This window comes from Psammomys obesus, unplaced genomic scaffold (genome assembly GCF_907164565.1).
Source record: "Psammomys obesus unplaced genomic scaffold, mPsaObe1.curated_primary_1811, whole genome shotgun sequence".
NCBI classification, from domain to species: domain Eukaryota; kingdom Metazoa; phylum Chordata; class Mammalia; order Rodentia; family Muridae; genus Psammomys; species Psammomys obesus.
In genome coordinates this window covers 2,303,997-2,331,897 of record NW_026585687.1, presented here as the reverse complement: position 1 = coordinate 2,331,897, position 27,901 = coordinate 2,303,997, and the positions used below count along the sequence as shown (strand labels likewise).

Genomic DNA, 27,901 nt, shown 5'->3' with positions numbered 1-27,901 from the left:
AAAGATCTTCACTAGTCCTACATCTGACAGAGTGCTAATATCCAGAATATATAGAAAACTCAAGAAGTTAAACACCATAAACCAAGTAATCCAATAAAAAATTGTGTATAAAGCTAAACAGAAAATTCTCAATAGAGGAATATCAAATGGCAGAGATACACTTAAGGAAATGCTCAACCTCCTTAATCATCAAGGAGCTGCAACTCAAAATGACCCTGAGATTTCACCTCACACCCATCAGAACGTCTAATATACAAAGTGATGGAGAGGTTATGGAGAACTGGGAACCCTCCTCTATTGCTGGTGGGAATGTAACCTTGTACAACCACTTTGGAAATCCATATGAAAATTAATATGGCACTTTCTCAGAAAATTAGAAATTCTGCTACCTCAAGATCCAGCTATACCATTCCTAGGCATACACATAAAAAATGACCCACCATTCAGTAAGGACATTTGCTCAACTATGTTTATAGCAGCTTTATTAATAATAGCCAAAATCTGGATACGACCTAGATGTCCCTCAACGGTGGAATGGATACAGAAAGTGTGGTACATTTATACAATGGAATACTACTCAGCAATTAAAAAGAAAGAAATCATGAAATTTGCAGGCAGATGGTGGGAACTAGAAAAGATTATCCTGAGTGAGGTAACCCAGAAGCAGAAAGACACATATGGTATATACTCACTTATAAGTGGATATTAGAAATATAATATATGGTAAACATACTAAAACCTATAGTCCCAAAGAAGCTAAACAACAAGGACCCTAGAGGAGAGGCTGAAACCTCACCCAGAAGGGCAAACATGATAGATACAGGAAGTAAGAGACAGGACCTCTGAAATACTCTATCCACCAGGGTATCATAGGAGATACTGAGACTTGTAGCCAAACTTTGGGCAGAGTGCAGGAAACCTTATGGAAGAAGAAGGAGAGAGAAAGACCTGGAGAGTACAGGAACTTCACAAGGAGACCAACAGAGCCAAAAAACCTGGGCCAAGGGGTCCTGCAGAGACTGATACTCCAACCGAGCAACTTGCATGGAGAAGACCTAGACCCCCTGTTCAGAGAAAGCCCATAGGCTTCTCAGTTTTCAAGTGGGTTCCCTAGTAAGGGAATCAGGGCTGTCTCTGTCATGACCTCAGTGGTCAGCTCTTTGATCATCTCCCCCTAGGGGTGCAGGCTTGCCAGCCACAGAGGAAGACTATGCAACCAATCCTGATGAGATCTGATAAGCTAGGATTAGACAGAAGAAGAGGAAGTCCTCCCCTATCAGGGGACTAAGGAAAGGGCATAGGGGGAGAAGAGGAAGGGTGGTTAGAACTGGGAGGAGACAAGAGAGGGGGCTGCATCAGGGATAAAAAGTGAATAAATTATAATCAATCAATAAACAAGTAAATAAATAAAAAGTTAAGATCCCATAAATCTGCAAAACAAAGTAATGACCCAAAAGCTGTAAAAAAAGATGTGTCAAAAATGCCCTATTACATTTTATACAATTTGTTGTATAAAATCTATCAAAATAGGATTTTGGAGAAAACTATAGCAATCCTAAAAACAAAACAAAACAGAAAATAAATAAACACAAAAAATGATGTGCCTTTGGGCAATGGAAGATAAGAAGGAGCCAAGATCAAATGCAATAGATAAAAATAATAATTAATAACAATGTAAAAATTGTTGAAATAGAGGTGAGAAAAACACAAAAATTCAAAGAAAAAAAAGAATTTGTTTTTTGAAAAGATAAACAAGATCAGCAAAACTTTAGCCAAACTAATCAAAAGAAAGGGAAAAGATTCAAATCAATAAAACCAGGAATAAGAAGGGATATATTACAACAGATACAAACAAAATTCAGAAGATCATAAGGATATACCACAAAAACTTATAATCCACTAAACTGAAAAATCTAAAAGAAATAGATACATTTCTAGTTGGATATAATCTAATGTTGGTAGGTCAAAAAAAATTATTGGCCAGTTTCTCTGATGGCGATGCAAACATTTTCCAATTCAAAAATACACCAAGAAGATCATTCACCATGACCACGTTGACTCCATTCCAATGTTACAGGGATATTTTAACATATGCAAATCAGTAAACATAATGTTATAAGCGAGGCTTTTGATATCAAAGCTCATAAATAATATATTGTGTAAGTAGACTCAAGGAAAAAAATCACACAATTATCTAACTACATATAAAAAAGGCCTTCGACAAAATAAAAAAATCATGATAAAATCTGGGCATGGTGGCTCACACCTTTTATTCAAGCATTTGGAAAGCACAGGTAGGTTCCAGTCCAGCTTGGTCTACAGAGTAAGTTCCAGAACAGCCAGACCTACCTAGTCGGACCCTGTTTCAAAAAAAAGATTGATGATAAAATCGCTGAGTAGATTAAAATGCGATAGAGCATATTTCAACATAATAAAGGTTATATATGAAAGCCTGTAGGCAACATCATGGTATATTAGGAAAAACTCAAAACATTTATACTCATATTAGGAACAAGTCAAGAGTGCTCACTTTCTTCACTTTTTTCAGTGTAATGCTTGAAGTCTTAAAACAGTAAAATTCGGATGTAGAATGAAATAAAATTGGAAAGGAATAAGTAAATAATGAGTTTATTTTCAAGTGATATGATTCTATACATTACAGACCCTAAAGATCTCTCTCTCTCTCTCTCTCTCTCTCTCTCACACACACACACACACACACAAAACCTTGAAGTTAATAAACACTCAGTAAAGTGGCACAATTCAAAAGTAATACATAGAAACCATTAGCTTTTCTACATGCCAATAACAAACACACAAATAAAAAAAATCATGTAAACAATCCTATTTATGAAGCTAAGCAAGAAGGAGGACCCTGAGTAAGATGATCAATCCTCACTCAGAAAGGCAAACAGGATGGACATCGGAAGAAGGAGAAAACAGGGAACAGGACAACAGCCTACCACAGAAGGCCTCTGAAAGACTCTACCCAGCAGGGTATCAAAGCAGATGCTTAGACTTATAGCCAAACTTTGAGCAGAGTGCAGGGAATCTTATGAAAGAAGGGGGAAAGAGAAAGACCTGGAAGGGACAGGAGTTCCACAAGGAGAACAACAGAACCAAAATATCAGGGCCCAAGGGTCTTTTCTGAGACGTATACTGCAACCAAGGACCATGCATGGAGATAACCTAGAACACTTGCACATATGTAGCCCATGGTAGCCCAGTATCCAAGTTGGTTCCCTAATCATGGGAACAAGGACTGTCTCTGACATGAACTGATTGGCCTGCTCTTTGATCACTTCCTCCTGGGGGCGGGAGGAGCAGGCTTACCAGGCCACAGAGGAAGACAATGCAGCCAGTCCTGATGAGACCTGATAGACTAGGGTCAGAGGGAAGGGGAGGAGGACCTTCCTTATCAGTGGACTTGGAGAGGGGCATGGGAGGAGATGAGGGAGGAAGGGTAGGATTGGGAGGAAATTAAGGAGGGTGCTATAGCTGGGATACAAAGTAAACACTGTAATTAATAAAAAGGGGGGAAACAATCCTATTTATAATAGCCTAAAAATATTTTGGAATAAATCTGACCAAGGAATTGAAAGACCTCTAGAGTGAAAACATTAAAACACTAAAAAACATAATTAAGGAAGGTAGTAGAGGATGGAAGAACTCTCATGTCCATGGGTTAGAAAAATAATATTGTAAAATTGGTTATCCTACACAAAGCAATATACAATTCAACGCAATTCCCATCACAATTGGTAATATGGTACTGAAACAGAAACAGATTTGCAAATTAGTGAATTAGACTAGAGGACCCAGGCTGGCAAGACGGCTAAGGCAGTCAAATCTCTTGTTCCACAAGCCTGGTTATATCAGTTCAGTCCCCAGAAAGCATAGCAGAAGAAGGGAGATGACTCCTCCAAGTTGGCTATCAAAATGAAATGGTAAGACCCTAGAGTGGTTTGAATGAGAATGCCCTTCCTCGTAGACTCATACACTTGAACATGTATTTGTCATTTGGTAGCACTGTTTGGGAAGGTTTAGATTGTACACCCTTGCTGGTGAAAGTAAATAAATGGAGGTGGGCTTTTGTATTCAAAGTCCCATGCCACTTCTAGTTTACCTTATCTATCTCTGCTTGCCATAAAAGATATGGGCTCTCCGTATTTTGTTCCTGCAACCACGCCTGCAGTTTGTTGCCATACCTTCCTACCATGATTGGCCCTTATCCTTCTGAAACTGTAAGCCTAAATGGCTCTTCCATAAGTTGTTTGTGGTCATGGTGCTTTATCCTGACAACTGAAAAGTAACTAATACAGACCCTATTGCTGAACTCAGAACGCTGAAGGAGCTTTGCATTTCTGAAAAGCAGTTACCCAAGAAGTGTTTCCCAGTGTGAGCACACAGAAGCTGATGTGACTGTGATACAATGGGAAGTAGGTCCACATTCAGGTGGCAGTAGAATTTGGTAGTGTTGCCGGTGTCCTGGCTTTGGGGCCCTGAATGACGCAAGACAGAGGGATTCCTGAGTCTTGGACCATGGTTTCAGAGAGTCACTGAAGGCCTAGCAATCTGTGGTTGAATAAGAGTACCTACTTGTTAGGAGGCCCTGATAAGCAACTGGATGAAGCTGTGAAGGTGAGGCTTAAATTGTATTGAGGATGTTGGAGGAGCCAGAATGACATGCGTTCCACTGAATACAAGCCACATACAGTGTGGGTTGTGCCTGAGAGGCTTTATATGCCATAGGCAGCAGAGACTGAGGACAAATCTACCCTAAGCCCTTTGGAGCTAAGATGATTCTGTTGAGTCTCAGATGCTGGACATGTAGTTGCAGAATTTGGTGTTTTCCCTTCTAGGTTTTGATTTTGCTTTGGTCAGATCTTTCTTTGCAATTCCTCCGAATTCTTCCCGTTTTGAAAAGGAATGTTTACCTGTGTCATTGTATACGAAAAGCATGTAATTCCACAGGGTTACAGTTAGGAGAGTGTCTTGATTCTCAAAAGGGACTTTGGGCTTTGAAACTATTAAAGACTCTAGGGACTTTTGAAGTTGGACTGAATGCATTTTGAATCAAGAATGGGCCATGAACCTCTAGAGGCAGGAACTAAAGGTTGTGGCAAATGTGAAAAGTCTTTTATAGTCTCACATTTGAATACTTGGTACCCATATGAGAACACTGTTTGGGAAAGTCATAGAACCTTTAGGAGGTGGAGACTCACTAGAGAAAGTGGTTGCATACTTTAAAATTTTATAACCCAGGCCCCACTTCTTGTTCATTTTCTGCTTTCTAAGTATGACTACAATATGACCAAACCACTTCCTAATTCCTACCATGTCTTTCCTGCCTGATGTCATTTCTTCACCATTATGATGAACTATAAACCAAAATAAACCCCTCTATTCCTTGAGTTATTTTTTGTTAGGGTATACCATGAAAACAAAAAAAAAATAACTAAGACAGTAACAAACCACTTTCTAAATAAATTTGAGGCCCATTCCACAGTAGGAAACTCACATCTGGTATGTCAAAAGTCCCTTGACATGTCATAGTTCCTGCTGATTGGACGTAATGTGCCTTGTCAACTTGCTTTCTAAATGATGTATACACATATACATTATGTGTATATATTAATGTAGCTGTTAATGTAGCTTTGGTTAGAGAAACTTCTTTTTATTGCAGCCAGCCGCAGCAACTGCATATAACTGGTCAAAGTGATGAGAATGAATAACTGTTGAATGTGTAGCCAAAAATGGGACATCTCTGTCACCCTTCCAAGGTTCAGGAACTTCACAGAAGAGAAGATGGTAGAAATGGAAGAGCTGGAGGAATGAGTGGAGGATTATGAAACACTGTCTTCTGGGCTCGACACAGCCATTGCACTCTTGAATTCACAGCAGCTGTGATTAGGTCACTAAGACTTGCACCTGATTAATCTGCCCTATCAATACTTCACCATGAATAGGGGAGATGAGGTCCCATCCCTCACAAAGGCAGTTAATGATTGGCACCTATTTACCTGTAATCAAGCCTAATGAAACCTATGGGACCGTACAAAAAAGTTAAAAGGGAGCTAGTTGAAAAGAAGAGAATCTGTGTGAGAAAGGGATAAAGAGTGTAATTAGGGTGGTAAACATGGTAAGATACACTCATACATGTATAAAAATATCATACTAGACCCCATCACTACGCATAACTAACATAATAGATAACAAAACAAATATGGATATTTTATAGTTAAAGTCTGTGGAAAGGTTTATTCTTTTAAATGACATGAAGTCACAAAATGTAATAGCAATGACTAATATATGACTACATAAAATCATAAAACAGCATAAACTATAATGATAATATAAGATAGAATAAACAAAATTAAGATATAATGCTAGAGACTAAAATCTTTCACACCAAAGTGAAAGATTACTCTTGCTAATTCATTAAAAATTGGTAAAAGCTGCTGTATTAGTCAGGTTACATTAAGCTCTACAGGTAAAAAGGTTGTTTGTTTTTTTTTTTTATAGCTTACCTCTAACATTTATTTCTTGTTCAAATCACATATTTTTGTCAGATCAGCTCCGGCTCTGTTGTCACCTTCACTCCAAAATCCAAGCTGAAAAAACATCTGATAGCTAAGATATTACTGAATTTGTGTCAGAGGAAAATTGACTTACACAAACATTAAGCATTTCTCTTAAGAACAGTAAGACACTTCCACTTGCTTTCTATTGGCCATTATAATTACAAGCCAATCCTGAAGTCTATGGTTAGTAGACAAATAGTACAATAGTTTGTACAATAGTACAAACCTATTCTAGTTAGGAGGTCCCGTGGGGTAAAACAGTAAACACTTTGTGTACTAATCTATATATGGTGGACAAAAGGCTGGAAACAGCACAGATGCCCTTCAGCTGAAGAATGGATGCAGAAATTGTGGTACATCTACACAATGGAGTATTATTCTGCAATGAAAAATAAGGAAATCATGAAATTTGCAGGTAAATGGTGGGACCTGGAAAGGATCATCCTGAGTGAGCTGTCCCAGAAGCAGAAAGATAAACATGGTATAGACTCACTTATATAGACATATAACATAGGATAAACCTACTAAAATCTGTACATCTAAAGAAACTAATCAAGAGAGAGGACCCTGACTAAAACGCTCAATCCCCATCCCGAAAGGCAAAGAGGATGGATATCAGAAGAAGAAAGCAGGAAACAACCTAGAAACCTGCCACAGAGGGCCTCTGAAAGACTCTGCCCTGCAGACTATCAAAGCAGATGCTGAGACTTTGTGGCCAACTGTTGGGCAGAGTGCATGGAATCTTATGTAAGAAGTAGGAAATAGTAGGTTATGGAGAGGACAGGAACCCCACAAGGAGAGCAACAGAACCAGAAAATTTGAACACAGGGGTCTTCCCAGAGACCCATACTCCAACCAAGTACCATGCATGGAGATAACCTAGAACCCCAGCGCAGATGTAATCCATGGCAGTTTAGTGTCTAAGTGGGTTACATAGTAATGGGAAGAGGGACTGCCTCCGACACAATCTGATTGGCCTGCTCTTTGATCACCTCCCCCTGAGGGGAGAGCAGCCTTACCAGGCCACAGAAGAGGACAATGCAGCCACTACTGATGAGACCTAATTGACTAGAATCAGAAGGAAGGAGAGGAGAACCTCCCCTATCAGTGGACTTGGGGAGGGACATGCATGAAGAAGGGGGAGGGAGGATTGGATCGGGAGGGGAGGAGGGAGGGGCTTATGGGGGATACAAAGTAAATAAAGTGTAAAAAAATAATAATTAGGGTCCTCTCTTTTGCTTAGTTTGTTTAGATGTACAGATTTTAGTGGGTTTATTCTATGTTGTATGTTTATATGAGTGAGTATATACCATGCATGTCTTTTTGCTTCTGGGACAACTCACTCAGGATGATCCTTTCCAGGTCCCACCATTTACCTGCAAATTTCATGATTTCCTTATTTTTCATTGTTGAGTAATACTCCATTGTATAGATGTACCACAGTTTCTGCATCCATTCTTCAGTTGAGGGGCATCTGGGTTGTTTCCAGCTTCTGGCTATTACAAATAAAGCTGCTAAAAACATGGTTGAACAAATTTCCTTCAGTGTCCAAGTGGGTTACATAGTAATGGGAAGAGGGACTGCCTCTGACATAATCTGATTGGCTTGCTCTTTGATCACCTCCCCCTGAGGGGGGAGCAGCCTTACCAGGCCACGGTAGAGGACAATGCAGCCAATTTTGATGAGAACTGATAGACTAAGATCAGAAAGGAGAGGAGAATCTCCCCTATCAGTGTACTTGGGGAGTGGCATGCATGCAGAAAGGGGAGGGAGGGTGGGATCGGGAGGGGAGGAGGGAGGGGCTTATGGGGGATACAAAATGAATAAAGTGTAATTAATAAAAAATTAAAAAAAAAGAAAAAAATAATAATAATTAAAAAAGGCTGTATTCCTTAGCAGTCTTACACCTTGAGCAGCATAGAACAGAATAACACTCTATTTACTGGAGTAGAACTCACTAGTAAGCACAGAGCTTTGTGATGGCGCCCAGGCCACTGAAAGCTAGCATTGGTAAGATCCACGGCCCCCACCATCAGGCTGGAGGAGCCCTGGTATCAGGGAAGACAACAAATAATCCTAGTGAGTTGAGTGAGCTTCTGTTCCAGATCATCTGACCTGTGACAGGTTGCAGCAGGCTTAGACCACGAGTCTACTACAGCCGTAGACAATGCAAGTCAACATTGACAGTCTCAGCAGGCTAGAGCTCAGGGGGAGATTGCAGGGTTTATGATTACAGGTCTGACATAGCAGACTGGAGCTGGTCCCTCCATGATCCTGTCAAAACTTACTATCATCACAGTGCTTGAGATGCTCTGTGATGGTGAATGACACATTGAAACCTACCCAGATGGCACGAGATTGGTTATCAGGATGGATTACCTCTAAAGTGCTCCTGGAATTCATGGCTATCAATGGTAGATGTAGGAGAAAGCTGAGCTTGGGTTACCCTCTAGTGCCAAAACAGTAAAAACCTACCACAACAGACAGACAGGAAACCTGGATTAATGGCATAATCTAGTGCTGAAATTTCGGAAATATGTAAGAAACTAAGAAGCCTGTTAGAATTTAAGAGAAGGCAACCACATACAGTCAGATGGTAAAACAAAACCTTTCCATGTGCAGATGATGCTGAACACCAACAAGTAGCAAAGATTTTCAGGAAGTCAGGTATAGTAGCATACATTTTTTTAAATATTTTTTTAATTTTTAATTATATACATTCACTGGTAACCCAGCTGTAGCCCTCTCCCCCTTTCCCTACCAATCCTCCCCTCCCTCCCTCATCTCCTCCCTGCCCCCTTCCGTGTCCACTGAGAAGGGGTGTCCTCCTCTCCTTCCGTCTGGCCCTAGCTTATCAGGTATCTTCAGGATGGTTGCAGTGTCCTTATCTGTGGCCTAGCAAGGCTGCTCCTCCCTCAGGGGGGGAGGGGAAGCTCATGAGTTCATGTCAGAAACAGTTCCTGTCCCCCTTACTAGGGAACCCACTTGGATACTGAGCTACCATGGGCTATGTCTGAGGAGGGGTTGTAGGTTATATCCATGCATGGTCCTTGGTTGGAGGAACAGTCTCAGAAAAGACCCTGAGTAGCATACATTTTTTTTATTCTCAGTACTCAAGAGGCTAAGGCAGGAGGATCACAAATTCTAGGCCAGCCTGAACTGCAAAATGTATCTATTTTTCTTCTGACCCTGTGTCAGAACAAAAGTAGAAGGAAAAGGAGGAAGAGGAGGCAGAAAACTTTCAGGAAACAAGGTTTTCACTTGTCAAAATAAGACAGGAGAAAATGAGAAGTTAGTAAGCAGAATGATTGAATTCTGGGAATTTAAAAGAAACTCAATGAGTTTCAAGAAAACATGAAAATAATTTACTACTTTGAAAAAGAATTTTAACACAAAATGGAAATAATCATCACAGAATTCCTTTATCTGAAAAATTAACTTAGTGACATTTAGAATGCTATAGGAAGAATCAGTAGCCAAATAGATTTTAAAAATAATGTAGAATTAGTGATTTTGAAGGCAGGCTATACGAAAAAACAGCAGAAAAGTGTGGTGATGAATTTTTACAAGCTTGTGAAAAATTGAACACAGTAGTTAGAAGAACAATTATCCATGTGTAATGAATATTTTTGAGTGGCAACTTAACGGAATGAGGAATCAACAAGGAGACATGTCTTTGGTTGCATTTGTGAGAGCATTTCCAGACAGAACTGAGAGAAGACTGCCCCTAAAGGTAGATAGTCCCTTCACTCAGATGGCCAAGTTATAAAGAAGTCTGAGGGAGAAAGCAGTGGTGGTTGATGATCAGTGTATCTATCCCTCCTCTGCCTCCTTCCTCCCAGGCCCTCTTTCTTCCCTTCCATCCCCATGCTACTGCTAATGTCACCTTGCACAGATAGCAGCTTCTTCAGCCTTTCAGTGTGGACTGCAGACCAGCAGCTTCTCGTTAACCCTTGAGGTCTTCAGCAACAGACAGAAACTGCTGTGACATCCGGGTTATTTGACTGAGACACTATTGAGGTCTGAGTTTCTCTAGTTTGCAGACATTGTTGGACTACCCAACTCCTGCTATGAAGGCTATATTCTAATACCTATACACAGAGATGCATACATGCAAACATTCTATCTGTTCCACTCTTATAGAGAATTCTACCTAATGTCCCAGTTTATTGGGGTTCAGGAGGTATCTGAGAATATCAGAGGTCAAAAGCTTGTTTGACAAGATCATAAAAGGAAACTCTCTAAACCTAGAGAAGGATACAAATATCCAGGTACAAAGATCACCTGTGAAATTTTATCTGAGTATATCGCACAACATAGTAAAACTATGCTCTCAGAGGTGAAAAATGATGCCAATATGACTAGGGAAATTTTCACAAGGTCCATCCTTGTGCTCATAGGAAAATTAATGTTTTCAAGAATGAGGACCCTGCTAAATGGTGATCCAATCCCAATTGGTCAGTCCTAAAAACACATACATATAGTCAACTCTAAGTTGATTCAATAGGTTTTATATGTATGTATCTATGCATGTCTGTGCATGTGTGTGAAACAATAGTTAAAGAAGGGGTTATGAATATGAAAGGTACTGAGTGGCATAGAAGAAAAAGGGAGAGGGTAAGAAATTATATAAATTAAATACTCATGTATGAAATTCTCAAAAACCAAAAAATGTAAATTAAAAATGACTCTTAGTATTGGGGGATACAGAATCTCAAGGGGCCATCTCTTTCAGTCAGGTGAAGCTTCCCGTGGTAGGACTAGGTTACATCCAGTTGAATTGTTGGTTGAGGGAGCCCCACGGGAATTTCCAAATGACCTATGCTGTCACTTACACAGAAGGTTGCTCTCCACAAACTTACAGTGGGACCCCATTGCCTAGAACAACACCCACACAACTCATTGAATGCGGAGAAGTTGAATTGGTGCCTACAGGGAGCCCTCATCCCTACATTCTAGTCTCTGGTGTGGGTAGGTACTGATAGAAACATGAACACCAACACAGCCACAAAGCCTTTGACATATAATCTGTCCTATCTTCAAAATATGCTAGAGCAATGGTGACACAGAACTTGTGGAAGTAGTCAACCAATGTCTGATTTGACTTAAGGCCCACTCCATTAGAAGAAACCCATATTTGACATTGCTTGGGCACCAAAGAACCAGACACCAGATAGTTCAGAAACCTAAGGTAAAGCTTACTAAAAAAAAATCAATAGAATAATTCCTAATGATATTCTGCCATATATTTCAGTCATCATCAGAGAGTCTTTCTCCAGTGGGACTAGATGCAGAGACCCACAGGCAGACATTTTGTAGAGAGAGCTTCTAAATGGGAGGTCTCTGTCAAATCCTTCCCCTCAGAGCTCAGAAAATCCTGTTGAAGAGGAGGTGGAAAGAGTGTAAGAACCAAAGGGGATGAGGAACACAAGGAGAACAAGGCCCTTTGAAAAAACTAAGCAAGGTGCATACAAGCACACAGAGAATGAAGCAGCAAGCACAGGGACTGCACAGGTCCACACAAAATCCTCTGCTTTTATATTACATATAAAATATATTAATATATATTTTTATATATTAACTTAGTATTTTTTTTTTCTTGGATTCATGACTGTGATAATAGGTGGCTCTCTGGCTCTCATGCTTGCTCTTGGAACTCTTATTTTCTCCTGTTGGTTTGCTGTGTCCAACTTTGATATGATAGTTTTTGCTTCGTCTTATTATATTTTATTGTGTCATGTTTGGTTGTTATGTCTGTTCTTTTCTAATGTGAGACAGAAAGGAGATTGATCTGGAGGGGAAGGGAAGGAAAGAACAAAAGAAGGGAGAGGAAGGAAGGGGTAAGTGGAAGGAATAGAAGAAGGAATAGAGGAAGTACAATCAGGATATATTGTATGAGAAAAGAATATATTTTTAATGAAAAGAAAATTTTAAGGAAGAAAAAATAATAAAAGTGTGAAAAAAAAAACAGAAAAATACTCAAAGCCAAAAGAGAAAAGAAACAAAACAACACATAATGATGTCCAATCCATGCAACAGCATATTTTTCAGTAGAAAGTGGCATAAGATTTATACAGTACTGAAGGAAAAAAAAAACAGTGAAGCCATTAAAAAGAGAAAAAAAATGAAGGCATGACAAAGACGTTTCCAGGCAAACAAAAGCTGAGAGAATAAATCTCCACCATACTTGTTCTACAAGAAATGCTTAAGAAAGTTCTTCAAACTGAACCCATGCCTGGTGTGGTGGCATCAGTATTCCCAGTGCTGTGGAAGTAGAGAGGATCAAGACGACATGATCAGCCTCTGCCACATAGTAAGTTGAAAGGTCAGCCTGGAGTATATGTGACTCTGACTCAAGAAACAAACAAACAACGACAAAGCATCAATAACAAAAAAATGGATGCAACATTAAAGAATCAGAAAAAAACGAAGATAAGAATGTTAAATTATGCAGCATCATCCAGAGTGCTGTAAGGTTGTATATTGTGGTATGTAGAGAATAATAATTCAAACCAATTCAAGGAGAAGAACTGTCCAGATTTCTCTAATGCAGCAACCAGGAGATCAGGCCTTGCCCCTCACTTGGGCAGCACAGTAGAGTTGGCCTTGGATATGGGGTTTGCCAGTGAGATGGCCCCAAGGGTGTGAGTATGGAAGAGCCTGCTCTTCCTCTTGTCTGCTGGGCAATGGCATAGACAAGGGAGAAGCATACTCCTCCCCTCTCTCATCCATTGCCATCTATGACAGGCCAAAGATCTGGCCCCAGGGGCATGATATTGGGAGAACTTGCCATGTCCCTCACTGGCTGCGACACTCAGGAGAGCAGGCCCTGTACCTCACCTGGGCAGCAGGGTAGAGCTGGCCCTGGCAGCCTGGTGAGCAGGCCTCAAGGGCATAAGAACTGGAGAGTTGGTGGACTGACCACCTCAGATATTTCTCAGGCCCAAATTTAGGACTTTGAATTGGTCCACTTCAACATCTACCCCATCTATGAAGTGCTGGAGTGTGTGAAGGGGCCAGTTCTACAGATCCAAAGCAACAGGATGTCCATGACACAGGGCAACCAGAGGATATCTGAAAGGAGTTTTGGTGAGGTTTCAGTATTGATATTGTAGCAAAAGCCAAAGGCCTCATGCCAGACCAACAAATCATTGCAATGAACATTTGCAAGTAAAGATGTGTGGGAAACACTGTGACACAGTAATGAAATTTTTTTTTTTGTTGTTGTGGGGAGGTTGCAAGGGTGGAAGGTGGGTAGAAGGGGAGGAGGACATGAGTGGGGTTGGAGTGCATTATGTGAAATTCACAAAGAACCCATAAAAGTAAAATAAAAATAGATTAATATATTAAGCAATAAGCAATACAAAAATGTTTGTTTTCATTCTTATTATATTTCATTCCAATATTATATGTTATTCATATCATAGTTTTTCTTTTGAAAAACAAATCATTTGACACATTAGATCACCACTGGTGTGAGATTATAAACTTTGTTTGGTTTGTTTCATGTTCATGCAAAGGAAAGCTGTAATCAAAACAACTTGGGGTTTTTTAATTCTTCATGATGAAGATTTTTCTAAAGTGTCTGTCCACTGTTACTTTTCTATAAAATAAGCAATAATTTCTTAGCACAGAAAAATCAATGAGTACATTATCTACAGAAAACAGAAATGCTACAAAATTAGCTCTATCTTCATTTAGGCATAAAACAAATTCTTTCCATATTGCTTATTGCTTGTACCATTCAGGGCCAAACACGTCACAATTCTTCATTCTTTGCATCTTTAACAGTTGTAATTATCTGTATCAATTGGCATCTACAGAATAAACAAGCTTCTCTGGTGAGAGTAGAGATACAAAGGTAGATTTGAGTAAAACACAACACACAAATATGTGAATATTAAAGACTTATCTTTCAAAAAGAGGACATGATGCTAGGATGAAGAGGGTTGGAGACACCAAGAAGAGCTAGAGGGAGGTAGGGGTGAATGGATATGACCAAATTGCATTGTTTCAATATATGAACTTTCATAAAATTAAAAAAATGTTATTTAAAAAGAAATTTAAAACCTGGTACCATTATACAACAACAGTTATTGCTCACACAGCAGGGGATAGCGTGCTTCATATCATAGTATTGTTTGAAGAGGTGAGTTACATGCATTACAAGTCACTAGGTCTTTGGTATACTTAATACACAAGGAACAGCACATTGTATTACCAACAAATTAACTTATAGTAATAATGATTGTGAAAAAAGCTTCCTTTTAGACAGTTTAATTTCTGTCTTGAATTTTGGTGATTAAAAGAATGGTGCCAAGGCACTCAAGAAAAGGCTCCAATGGCAACATACTAATGTAAGTGATGGTTTGAATTTAAGCAAGAATCAGTCCTCCATTTTCAGTGCCTGGTCCAAAAAGCAAGTAAACAAACAAACAAAAAACAAAAAATAAAAAAAGCAACTTACCAGATTTTCATGAATTTTCTATATATCACATCTACAAGGAATTCCTTGTTACTGCTTAACTTCTCTTTAATTCTAGCACCTAATAAACTTTGTTAAAAAATCTGCTTTATTTAAAAGTATAACCAACTATATCTGAAATAGTTCTTTTATGAAAATAAAAGTGTATTACTTAATTTACATCAGGGACATATCACCAAGACATAGACTAGGACTTTCCTTGATCTTTCCTCCCATAGCAACATCAATTCAAATATCAAGTCAAACAGGAAAATACTTTCATAAGATGTAAGGACAAGTGAAAAGAGTATAGCAAGTAAATCAGAAATGAGGACAGAAGGGAGGACAATTTCACATTATGTGCATTCCTGCCACTCAGTCCTAGACTTCATATCCTGGAGACATATCTTCTAAGTGAGGGAGAGAAAGGAAGATAAGCACTGGACATTATCTCAAAGTCTAGATCAAAATTGATGTCATACTTCACATAAGACAAATACTGGTAGGTTGATTTTTTTAAAAATAATTATTTATTTAAAATTATAATTCTGACAGGTAGCAAAAGGCTCAAGGGAAATATTCTTCCCTTAGACTTGTTGTCAGTTGATCAATTTTTGGCTGATAAAAGTTTTTTTTTTTAACTTTTTCTGTGAAACTTCTTGAAAACTATCACATTGGAAGTTTTCTTTAGCTTTCCATTTTAACCATGGAAGACACTACACACACATTTGCAAGACCATCATAGCTATATTTGGTCTTTAATGCTGTGTCTATTATCTGTATACCAGAGATCCTTCTCAGGCCTAACTGTAAGCACATTAGTGTCAGGGTAAATGAAACAGATGAACCTGGTATCAGTTTATCAAGGTAACTTCCAGAGTGTCCACACCAACGAACAGAAGTTGTATCTTGCGTTTTCACAAACAGTTTTATCATCCTATCAGTGCAATTTGTTATCTTGCAGGTAATCTGAAAAGGTTCTTCTAAGCTTACAATATCTGGAATTTTCTGCAAAGACAGCTTCAGGGCGCCACAACTTTGAGCTTCTCTTTCAAGTGGCATGGTGTATAGCTTTGACTTCTCACTAAGTTCCTTTTTCCACTCAATCTTTAACTTGCCCATTTCCATAGAGCTGGTAAGGGTTCTTGCTTTATATAAATATTCTTTCTTTATCCACAGGTGGAATAAGTAGTGACGTCCTTCTTTTGCCTGCAAATATGTTCTGGTTCCAAAAGTACACTGATTTTCTCCATCCAGGTTGAGGGTATTCAATGCTTCTTCAATGTACATTTCAGGTAAGTCCAAGGAAACCTTTTTTATAAAAATAGTTGAAGGTGAAATGTTCTGGATCTGGATTTCAAGAAATAAGTCATCTTTGTCTGAATTGTAAAACTTGGTTTTGACATCCAGTGATTTGGAAGAAGAAAAACAGAGTTTCCTTAAAAACATCTTTGAGCACTGAGTTCAAAACAGACATTGAACTCAGGGGAACAATTCTCCCAGAGTCCATTATTTTGTCATGAATGACATCATCAATACAATGTTCTACCACTGTAGCTGTGAAACCAAACATGTAAGGGCTGAGTTCTTGTATAAAAACCAGTGTTATCAGTATTCCCTTGTTATGATTTGATTGTTACCACTGAAAATCCTCATGTAACCGTAATTTTCCCTGTTTCTCAACAATATAGCTATGAGGATTTATAGCGATGTCAATCTACACTTTAAATATTTATATTTCTGGTACAGGGCTACTTCCCATGAGATAGAGAAATTAACAGGAAATTCAGTACCACATGTGTCCTGAAAATTGGTGAAAGAAATTATGCTTAATAGATAACATCACAGGGCTGGAGAGATGGCTCAGTCATTAAGAATAGATATCACCTTGAGTATCAGAACTATTCATGGACTATTCATGACTATTCATGGAGAAAACCTAGAACCCCTGCACAGATGTAGCCCATGGCAGTTCAGTGTCCAAGTGGGTTACATAGTAGTGGGAAGAGGGACTGTCTCTGACATGAACTGATTGGCCTGCTCTTTGATCACCTCCCCCTGAGGGGGGAGCAGCCTTACCAGGCCACAGAAGATGACAATGCAGCTACTTCTGATGAGATCTGATAGACTAAGATCAGAAGGAAGGAGAGGAGGACCTCTATCAGTGGACTTGGGGAGGGGCATGCATGAAGAAGGGGGAGGGAAGGTTGGATCGGTAGGGGAGGAGGGAGGGGCTTATGGGGAAATACAAAGTGAATAAAGTGTAATTAATAAAAGTTAAATACAAAATTTAAAAAATCCCAAAACCCCAGTCTGTATAGATTCCTCTTTACTTGACTACAACTGTACTTTATTAAAATGTATCCAATATTTGTTTTAACTAGGCATTTCAGAAACAAGGTAGAGTGCTTGATTCAGCAGCACATATACTAAAATTGGAACAATACAGAGAAGATTACCACAACACATATGAAAGGATGACATGCAAATTTGTGAAGCGTTCCATATTTTTTTATTTTTTTTTACAGTTTATTCATTTTTTTTAAAATTTTATCCCCCCATAAGCCCCTCCCTCCTCCCCTCCCGATCCCACCCTCCCTCCCCTTTCTGCATGCATGCCACTCCCCAAGTCCACTGATAGGGGAGATTCTCCTCTCCTTTCTGATCTTAGTCTATCAGTTCTCATCAAAATTGGCTGCATTGTCCTCTACCGTGGCCTGGTAAGGCTGCTCCCCCCTCAGGGGGAGGTGATCAAAGAGCAGGCCAATCAGATGATGTCAGAGGCAGTCCCTCTTCCCATTACTATGGAACCCACTTGGACACTGAACTGCCATGGGCTACATCTGTGCAGGAGTTCTAGGTTATCTCCACGAATAGTCCTTGGTTGGAGTATGAGTCTCTGGGAAGTTCCCTGTGTTCAAATTATCTTGTTCTGTTGCTCTCCTTGTGGAGTTCCCGTCCCCTCCAGCTCTTACTATTTCCCACTTCTTACATAAAATTCCATTTACTCTACCTTGAAACCTGCCACAGAGGGCCTCTGAAAGCCTCTGCAGTATAGACTGTCAAAGGAGATGCTGAGCCTGATGGCCAACTGATGGGCAGCGTTCCATATTTTTAAAAGGAAAAATACAACTCAAGGAAACTAACTACTTTCAGGAAAACTCAGGAAATAAATAACCTTACTACAGCAAAAGTAAAAGTAGCCAAGCACAGAAATACACTAACAACCAACATCAAAATCAAAGGCTATAACAGGCACTGGTCATTAATCTCTCTCAATATCAATGGACTCAATTCTCCAATGAAAAGACAAAAACTAACAGAATGGATGTGTGAACAAGACCCAACAATCTGTTGCTACAAGAAACACATCTAAGTCACAAAGATAGACATCATCTGAGAGTAAAGGGATGGAAGACAGTTTTCCAAGCAAATAGATCCAAGAAGCAAGCAGGAGTAGCCATTCTAATATCTAATAAAATAGACTTTCAACCAAAATTAATCAAAAGAGATGGGGAAGGACACTCCATACTCATCAAAGAAAAATTCAACCAAGGAGACATCACTATCCTGAACAACTATGACCCAAATACAAGGACACCCACATTTGTAAAAGAAACATTAATAAAGCTTAAGCCACACATAGATCCCCATGCATTAATAGTGGGAGACTTCAACACCCCACTCTCAACAAAGAACAGGTCAACAAAACAGAAATTAAACAGAGAAACAATGGTTCTAACAGAGGTCATGAATCAAATGGACCTAACTGACATCAACAGAACCTTTCACCCAAATATAAAAGAATTTATCTTCTTCTCAACACCTCATGGAATCTTCTCCAAAATATACCATACAGTTGGTCACAAAGTAAGCCTCAACAGATACAAGCAGATTGAAATAATCCCTTTTATTCTATCTGACCAACATGGACTAAAGCTTGAACTCAACAACCACAGAAATAGCAAAAAGCCTGTACAAACATGGAAACTGAACAACTTGCTACTAGATGACAGCTGGGTGAGGAAAGAAATAAAGAAAGAAATTAAAGTCTTCCAAGAATTCAATGAAAATGAAGGCAAAACATACCCAAACTTATGGGACAAAATGAAAGCATTGCTAAGAGGAAAGTTCATACCATTAAGTACCTTCAAGAAGAAAGTCAAAACATCTCATTCAAGCAAATTAATGACTCACGTAAAAGCCCTGGGAAAAAAAAGAAGCAGACACAACCAAGAGCAGTAGATGACTGGAAATAATCAAACTCAGGGTTGAAATCAATAAATTAGAAACAAATAAACCAATTCAAAGACTCAATGAAACCAAGAGCTAGTTCTTTGAGAAAATAAAAAAGACAGAGAAACCCTTAGCCAAACTAAGTAAAGGGAAGAAAGACATTCTCCATATCAACAAAATCAGAAATGAAAGGGGGGCATAACAACAGACACTGTGGAAATCCAAACAATCATTAAGTCTTGTTTCAAAAGCCTATACATTTCAAAATTTGAAAATCTAAATAAAATGGGCAGTTTTCTTGATCGATTCCACTTAGCAAAGCTGAACCAAGAGCAGATAAATAAATTAAATAGTCCTATATCTTCGAAGGAAATACAAACTGTCATCAAAAGTCTCCCATCCAAAAAAGCCCATGGCCAGATGGTTGTGGTGCAGCATTCTACCAGATCTTCAAAGAAGAGCTAATACCAATACTCTTCAAACTATTCCACAAAATAGAAACAGAAGGAACATTGCCAAACTCATTCTATGCAACCACACTCACTTTGGTACCTAAACCTCACAACGACCCAACAGAGAAAGAGAATTTCAGACCAATCTCCCTTATGAACATTGATGCAAAAATACTCAACAGAATACTCGCAAACAGGGTTGGAGAAATGGCTCAGAGGTTAAGAGTCTTGGCTCCTCTTCCAGAAGTCATGAGTCCAATTCCCAGCAACCACATGGTGCCTCACAACCATCTATAATGAGATCTGGTGCCTTCTTATGGCATGCAGGTGTACATGCAGACAGAACATTGTATACATAATAAATATATAAATTTAAAAAAATACTCGCAAACTGAGTACAAGAACACATCGAAAATATCATCCACTATGACCAAGTAGTATTCATCCAAGGTATGCAGGGGTGGTTTAATATATGGAAATCCATCAATGTAATTCACCATATAAACAAACTGAAAGAAAAAAAACCCATATGATAATTTCCTGAAAAATCATTTGACAAAATCCAACACCCATTTATGTTTAAAGTCTTGGAGAAATCAGGAATACAAGGCACTTACCTAAACATAGTAAAGGCAATCTACAGCAAGCCTATAGCCAACATCAAACTAAATGGAGAGAGACTTAAAGCAATCCCACTGAAATTAGGGACAAGGCAAGGCTATCTACTCTCTCCATCATATCTCTTCAACATAGTTCTTGAAGTCTTTGCTAGAACAGAAAGAGATCAAGGGGATACAAATTGGAAAGGAAGAAGTCAAAGTATCACTATTTGCAGATGATATGATTGTATACATGAGTGAACCCAACAATTTTACCAGGGAAAACCTAGAGCTGATGAACACCTTCAGCAAAGTGGCTGGATACAATATTAACTCAAAACAATCAGTAGCCCTCCTGTATACAAAATACAAATGGGCTGAGAATGAAATTAGGGAAACTACACCCTTTACAATAGCCACAAAGGACATAAAAATACCTTGGTGTAACCCTAAACAAGCAAGTCAAAGACTTGTATGAAAAAAATTTCAAGGCTCTGAAGAAAGAAGTAGAAAAAGATATCAGAAGATGGAAAGATCTCTGATGCTCATGGCTTGGAAGGAGTGACATAGTAAAAATAGCCATCTTACTAATAGCAATCTACAGATTCAATGTAATTCCCATCAAATTACCAACACAAACTTTTACAAAACTTGAAAGAAATATTCTCAACTTCATATGGAATAACAAGAAACCCAGAATCACTAAAACAATCCTCTACTATAAAAGGACTTCTGGAGGTATCTCCATCCCTGATCTCAAGCTGTATCATAGAGCAATAGTAATAAAAACTGCATGGTACTGACATAGAAACAGAATGGCATATCAAATGGAATTGGATAGAAGACCCAGAAAAAAACCCACACACATATGGACATCTGATTTTTTACAAATGCCAAAACCACACAATGGAAAATAGATAGCATCTTCAACAAATGGTGCTGGTCTAACTGGATATCTACATGTAGAAAAATACAAATAGATCCATATTTATCACCCTGCACAAAAATAAAGTCCAAGTGTATCAAAGACCTCAATATAGAACCAGACAAAATAAACCTGTTAAGAGAAAAAGTGGGGAAGAGCCTTGAACTCATTGGCACAGAAGACAACTTCCTAAACCGAACACCAACAGCACAGGCTCTAAGATCAACAATCAATAAATGGGACCTCATGAAACTGAAAATCTTCTGTAAAGCAAAGGACACCGTCGTCAGAATAATCGAGAGCCTACAGTTTGGGAAAGGATCTTCACTAACCCTATATCTGACTGAGGGCTAATATCAAAAATATATAAAGAACTCAAGAAGTTAAAGAGCCACAAATCAAGTAATCCAATAAAAATGGGGTACAGAATTAAACAGACAGTTCTAAATAGAGGAATATCAAATGGCAGAGAAACACTTAAATGCTCAACATTCTTAGTCATCAGGGAAATGCAAATCAAAATGATCCTGAGATTTCACCTTACACCCATCAGAATGGCTTAGATCAAAATCTCAGTGAAAATACATGCTGGAGAAGATGTGGAGAAAGGGTAACCCTCTTCCATTGCTGGTAGGAATGAAAACTCGTACAACCACTTTGGAAATCAATCTGGCAATTTCTCAGAAAATTAGCAATAGTACTACCTCAAGATCCAGCTATGCCACTCCTGAGTATATATCCAAAAGATGCTCAAATATAAAACATGGACATTTGCTCAACCATGTTTGTAGCAACTTTATTTGTAATAGCCAGAAGCTGGAAACAACCCTGATGTCCCTCAGTTGAGGAATGGATACAGAAATTGTGGTACATTTACACAGTGGAATACTATTCAGCAATTAAAAACAAGAAAATCCTGAAATTTGCAGGCAAATGGTGTGATCTAGAAAAGATCATCCTGAGTGAGGTAATCCAGAAACAGAAAGACACACATGGTATGTACTCATTTATAAGTGGAAATTAGGCATATAATATAGGATAATCATACTAAAATCTATACACCTAAAGAAGCTAATCAAGAAGAAGGCCCTGGGTGAGATGATCAATTGTCATTCAGAAACCAAACGGGATGGATATTGGAAGAGGGAGAAAACAGGGAACAGGAAAGAAGCCTATCACAGAGAGCTTCTGAAAGACTCTACCCTGCAGGGTATCAAAGTAGACGCTGAGACTCACAGCCAAAATTTGGGCAGATTGCAGGGAATGTTATGAAATAAGGGGGAGATTGAAAGACTTAGAGGGGATAGGAGCTCCACAAGGAGAGAAAAAAAATATCTGGGCACAAGGATCTTTTCTGAGACTGGTACTCTAACCAAGGTCCATTCATAGAGATAATTTAGAAGCCCTGCATATATATAGCCCATGGCAGCGCAGTCTCCTAGTGGGTTTCCTAATAATGGGAACAAGGACTGTCTCTGACATGAACTCAGTGGCTTGCCCTTTTATCACCTCTCCCTGAGGGGGCTGTAGCCTTACCAGGCCACAGAGGAAATGCATCCAGTCCTGATGAGACCTGATAGACTAGGATCAGATGAAAGGCGAGGAGGACCTCCCCTATCAGTGGACTCAGGGAGGAACATGGGTGGAAAAGAGGAAGGAAGTTTGGCATTGGGAGGGGATGAGCTACAGTTGGGATACAATGTAAATAAACTGTAATTAGTAAAAAGATAAATAAATTTTTAAAAAGAAAGGAGATAGCGACAAATGTCTTGGAAACAAAAGTTACTTTCAATTCCCAAGTGAAAATGATATAGTATGCTTCAAAGGGCATGCCAGTGTTGATCTAGTAATAAAGAAGAAATGCGGCATAAGTCTTTCTTATGTTTTCCATGAGGAAAGGTAAGCAGGGCAGAGTAATTGAGCTGGAACTGACTATTACATATAATGTCACCAGACTCAGATTCTTAGGACTTGTCCAAAGCTGTCTACTATCTGCTCTTGGCATGCCATTATGAAAGAATAACAGTAGTAAAACAAAAAGGAGTTAGTTGACCAGCATGGGGTCTGGATTGATTGGATAGTTCACAACAGGTGTACCTATAAGGGGTTGGATGACTATCTCAAGGATTTAGCTAAGGGTGGAAAGGGGAGTCTCTTGGGAAGAAGAATTAAACCCCAAGAGGTCAAAGTATCATTAAATATATATAAAAAATATTATCAATGTACCTATTCAGTACAGTCACAGGGAATGAAATGAGGTACAGTTAGGCTCAAAACAAATCATGAAGGATGTTGCACGGATGTTGCCTTAGAATAACTCCTACATTAATCAAGGTCCAATCTGAGTAGCAGAGAGATCACAGAGAGGTACTCGGTACAATAAATTTGATTTGCACAATGTTAGAAACTATTTAAATGGTGCCTACAATGCTGCTTCTGTGATTGGTACAATTGCTTGTATTCTGTGGGGTAGGGGTTGGGAAGTGAAGATGAAAAAAATGATTAGAATCTCAAGAAAAAATGCTGGAAGCCCAGAGGAGGAACTGGAGTTCAAGTTGTTGACTGTTAATTGAGGTAAGTATTTTGAGGTAAAGCTGAGCGTGGCACAACATGTTCTTGACTGCCATTTTTGTAACCTTTCAAGTGTTCACTAAGCACACCCAAATTTGTGTCTGACATCTTTCATTTTTGAACTATGACGTTAATTTGAACACGTTCAGGAATGCATAAAGTGTGTCCCTATATGATTGTTTAAGCTCCCTAAATAAAATTACATGTTATTGTTCAAAAATGTCATTACTTTATAAAAACTCATGTGTTACCTGTGCAAAGTAGTAGATTTTTTTTTACTCCATTGTTATTTTTTGGCTATGATTAATTTTTGTCATTATATTCATCAAAATGTGAACTTACAGCATTGGTTTACAATATCTGTTATAAATGACTCAGACTAGTGATGACTATATCCTGAATCTAGACCTCTGTCCTATAGCTATATATGCACAAGTTGCTTGGCTTTGTTTCATCATGAACTGAGACAGCAGTTAACAAATGATTTTAGGATTTCACTTTACACCCATCACAATGGCTAAGATCAAAAACTCAAGTGACAACACATGCTGGAGAGCTTGTGGAGACAGGGGAACACTCCTCCACTGTTGGTAGGAATGTAAACTTGTACAACCACTCTGGAAAGCAATCTGGCACTTTCTCAGACAACTAGGAATAGCGCTTCCTCAAGATCCAGCCATACCACTCCTAGGCATATACCCAAAAGAGGCTCAAGAACACAATAAGGACATTTGCTCAACCATGTTTGTAGCAGCTTTATTTGTAATAGCCAGAAGCTGGAAACAACCCAGATGTCCCTCAGTTGAAGAATGGATACAGAAATTGTGGTATATCTATACAATGGAATATTACTCAGCAATAAAAAACAAGGAAATCATGAAATTTGCAGGTAAATGGTGGGATCTGGAAAAGATCATCCTGAGTGAGCTATCCCAGAAGCAGAAAGATGCACTCATATAGATGTATGAGTATATATAGTATATACTCACTCATATAGATATATAATATAGGATAAACCTACTAAAATCTGTACATCTAAAGATACTAATCAAGAAGGAGGACCCTGACTAAAATGTTCAATCCCCATCCCGAAAGGCAAAGAGGATGGACATCAGAAGAAGAAGAAAGCAGGAAACAAGTCAGGAGCCTGACACAGAGGACCTCTGAAAGGCTCTGCCCTGCAGACTATCAATGCAGATGCTGAGACTTATGGGCAACCTTTGGGCAGAGCGCAGGGAATCTTATGAAAGAAGTGGGAAACAGTAAGATCTGGAGAGGACAGGGACTCCACAAGAAGAGCAACAGAACAAAAAAAATCTGAACATAGGGGTCTTTCCTGAGACTGATACTCCAACCAAGTACCATGCATGAAGATAACCTAAGACCCCTGCACAGATGTAGCCCATGACAGTTCAGTATCCATGTGGGTTCCATAGTAATTGGAACAGGGACTGTCTCTGACATGAACTGATTGGCCTGTTCTTTAATTACCTCCCCCTGAGGGGGAAGTAGCATTACCAGACCACAGAGGAAGACAATACAGCCACTCCTGATGAGACCTAATTGACTAGGATCAGAAGGAAGGAAAAGAAGACCTCCCCTATCAGTGGACTTGGGAGGGGCATGCATGCAGAGGGAGGGATTGGGACAGGAGGAGGGAGGGAACCACAGGGGGATACAAAGTGAATAAAATGTAATTAATAAAGAATTTAAAAATAAAAAAAGAAAAGAAAATCTAAGATAACCCCCCCATGTGATACCCTAAGAGAAAACAGAAAAAAAATGTAATTCTGGTATGCATATAAACAACTCATTAAATAAACAACATTAAATGTATGTGTGTGTGGTATGTGTAACAATAATTATGAAATAGTAGAAGGCTATAAGAGGAGTTGGAGGTAGCGAGGGTGAGGTGGAAATGATCTAAATACAGTAGTCATGTGTGCAATTCTCAAGAGCAATAAGACAACTAAAGGAGATCAAGGGGATACAGACTGGAAAGGAAGAGGTCAAAGTATTGCTATTCACAGATTATATGATAATAAACATAAGTGACCTGAAAAACTCTACCATGGAATTCCTACAGCTGATAAACACCTTCAGCAAAGAGGCTGGATACAAGATTAACTCTAAAAAGATCAGTAGCCCTCTTATATACAAAGAACAAATAGATTGAAAAAGAAATCTTGTGGAAGATGGGGAGGAAGGATTGTAGGAGCCAGAGGTGTCAAGGACACTCCAAGAAAACCTACAGAATCAATTAACATAGGTTCAAAGGGGCTCACAGAGACACAACTTACAATCAGGGAGCCTGCATGAGAATGACCTGGGTCCTCTGTATATATTGCATACCTTGCTCTTCTTGTGGGACTCCGAACAGTGGGAGTGAGGGTTCCTCTAACTCTGCTGACTGCATTGGGGATCCTTTTCCTCCTACTGGGTTGTCTCATGCAGCCTTAATATGAAGGGAGGTGACTGTTCTTATTGTATCTTGTTATGCCATGTTTGGTTGATATCTCTGGGATGCCTGCTCTTCTTTTTTTTTTTTTTTCTTGAAGGGAAATGAAAGAGGAGTGGATCTGGGGGAGAGAAGAGGTATAAGGGAGAAACTGGGAGAAGAGGAGAAAGGAGAAACTGGTTGGGATATAATATATGAGAGAATAAATAAAAAGGAAAAAAGATAAATACCAAAAATTAATTTTAAAAAACAGAAGTCAATAAATAGTAGAAATGCATTGTTGAAATGCTATAGACTATAAAGTAGATAAAGAGATAAGGAAAACTCTAAGTAGACAAGTACACTATAATTTAACAGTGACAATGGAGCCAGAATGGTTCATAAATAACCTGGAAGGAGGAGGAGTGGATAAAAATTGTTCTTCTTGGTTTCAATACCTTTTAGATTTTTCAGGATGATAGCACAATTCAAATGGTATCTTGGGATTGTGAAGCTGAGATGGACAGCCACTGTTTGATCAGCTCAGTTGAATGGAGGGAATGATATTTCTTTTAAAATATGCATCTGCTTTTAAAATAGTGGCTAGGAAACAAAAATTATATTAATTGAGAAGGAAACAACTATGGAATATTATGGAAATATCTGGAAAATTATCCACCAAATTTTAGTTACATATGTATATTTTCAGTATTCAAAACAGTGTATTGGGGCTGGTAAGATGGCTCAGTGGATGAAAGACACTTACTCCCAAGACTGAAAAGCTGAGTTCAACCCCTGAGACCCACAAGGTGGATGGAGAGTATCAGTTCCTGCAGGTTGTCCTCTGACCTCTACACACCTGCTGTGACATGCACACACACACACACATATATAAACAAAAAATAAAGAAAGGTGATTTTAAAAACTATTTTAAAAAGAAAGAGTATTGAAATAGGAACCCAGGACCTTGTATTTGCTAGACAAGTCATCTACTGCCAAGCTAGATCAAACTGATAATCCCCCAAAATGCCATTTTTAAGTGCAAAAATATAATAGTAGTGGCACACACCTGTAATTTCAACACACGGGAAGCAGAAACAGCAAGAGTCCAAAATGGGTTAGCCTGATATATTTAGTGAGTTCTGGAACATCCAAAACTACAAAGGAAGACCTTGTCTCCAAAACTTTAAAATAATGAGCGCGTGTCATGTGAAAGCAAAAGGGACGGCAGTTTGCAAGAGGAAAGGGGACTGGCTAGAATAAGAGGCAGAGGACACAGGTAGGGCAGTAGTGGAGCAAATAAAATATAACTAAGTATGAGGCCACGTACTATATTATATTATAAATATTTATAAATATTTATATATATTTATAAATATTATAAACATATACTATAAATATTATAATGAAACAAATTATTTTGTATGCTAATTTTTGAATTTTTTATTTGCATAAGTGTTTTGCCTGTATGCATATATGTACAACACATGCATGTCTGGTGCCCAGAGAGATCAGAAAAGTCAATTGGATCTTCTGGAGCTTAGAGGTACAGATTGTTGTCAACTGTCATGAGGGTACTGAGAACCATACCTGGCTCTTCTGAAAGAGCAACAAGTGCTTTTAATGACTGAGC

At 38.8% G+C, this 27,901-nt stretch overlaps 2 long non-coding RNA genes and 1 other non-coding gene across 5 annotated transcripts in view; 2 read left to right on the top strand and 1 right to left on the bottom strand.

Moving 5' to 3' along the window:
• The window catches only part of LOC129665737 (uncharacterized), a 59,122-nt gene that overhangs the window by 6,877 nt on the left and 24,344 nt on the right, over positions 1-27,901 (bottom strand). Inside the window, exon 4 of one of the 2 annotated variants that reach the window (XR_008718417.1) lies at positions 6,581-6,614. The exons of the other annotated variant lie outside the window; for it this stretch is intronic. This is a non-coding gene — a long non-coding RNA (uncharacterized LOC129665737). Of the gene's footprint in view, positions 1-6,580; positions 6,615-27,901 lie in introns of those variants that run through there. 2 annotated transcript variants of the gene reach the window in all.
• LOC129665730 (uncharacterized) overlaps positions 1-27,901 on the top strand; it is a 228,193-nt gene that overhangs the window by 198,364 nt on the left and 1,928 nt on the right. For both annotated transcript variants that reach the window (XR_008718411.1, XR_008718412.1), the window contains exon 4: positions 16,228-16,343. This is a non-coding gene — a long non-coding RNA (uncharacterized LOC129665730). The remainder of the gene's footprint in view (positions 1-16,227; positions 16,344-27,901) is intronic.
• On the top strand, positions 17,454-17,560 carry LOC129665923 (U6 spliceosomal RNA). The gene has a single exon (XR_008718456.1). It is a non-coding gene; the product is annotated as a U6 spliceosomal RNA (small nuclear RNA).